The sequence below is a fragment of the Elephantulus edwardii genome, unplaced genomic scaffold (assembly GCF_000299155.1).
Source record: "Elephantulus edwardii isolate Elephantulus edwardi_28Jun2011 unplaced genomic scaffold, EleEdw1.0 scaffold00299, whole genome shotgun sequence".
Classification (NCBI taxonomy): domain Eukaryota; kingdom Metazoa; phylum Chordata; class Mammalia; order Macroscelidea; family Macroscelididae; genus Elephantulus; species Elephantulus edwardii.
In genome coordinates, this window is record NW_006400049.1 from 2,362,626 (window position 1) to 2,363,570 (window position 945).

Below are 945 nucleotides of genomic sequence, written 5' to 3' on the forward strand. Positions count from 1 at the left end.
AACAAATATAGATATCTTCCAGTCAGTTGCCAAGTGGTTTTCCTCCAGACTTTTTGACACAACTTGATGAGCACGTGTAGGGCAGCATCTGAAATATGTCAATTGGTAGTCCAGTGAATATCACTATCATTCAGATATATTCACCAATAACTAGAGCCTAAGAAGAGGAAATAGAAGATTTATACCAACTTTTACAATCAAAGATCTATTGACATGCAATCAATATGTATTAATAATAATAGGTGACTGTAATTTAAAAGTTGGGAGCAGAGAAGAAGGATCAGTAGTCTGAAAATATGAACTTGGTGACAGAAATGAAACTGGAGATAGAATGATTAAATTTTGTAAAATCAATGATTTACTCATTTCAAATACATTTTATAAGAAATATAAATGCAGGTTATACACATGGATTTCACCTGATGGTATACATAGGAATCAGATTGTTAACATCTGTGGAAAGAAGTGACTGAGAAGCTCACTATCAGCTGTGAAAACCAGGACAGGTGCTGATTGTGGAAGAGACCACCAACTACTCATATGCAAGCTGAAGCTGAAGCTGAGAAAAATTACATTAAATACACACAACCTTGAGTCAATCCCAAATGAATTTCAAAGCAATCTCAGAAATGTGTTTGAGGCCTTGAACACCAAAGAGTAAAGACCAGATGAGTTGTGGGAGGATATCAAGAATATCATCCAGGAAGAGTGCAAAAGGTCATTACAACCAGAGGATGAAGAGGAAACCAAAATGGATGTCAGAAGAAACTGAATATTGCACAAGAGAACCCAAAAGCCAAAGTAGAGAAAATAATTCTAGATACTAAAGAGCTAAACAGAAGATTTCAAAAGGTTGTTGTTGTTGTTATGTGCCGTCGAGTCGTTTCCGACTCATAGCGACCCTATGCACAACAGCTCTAAACCCTGCTCTATCCTGCGCCAACC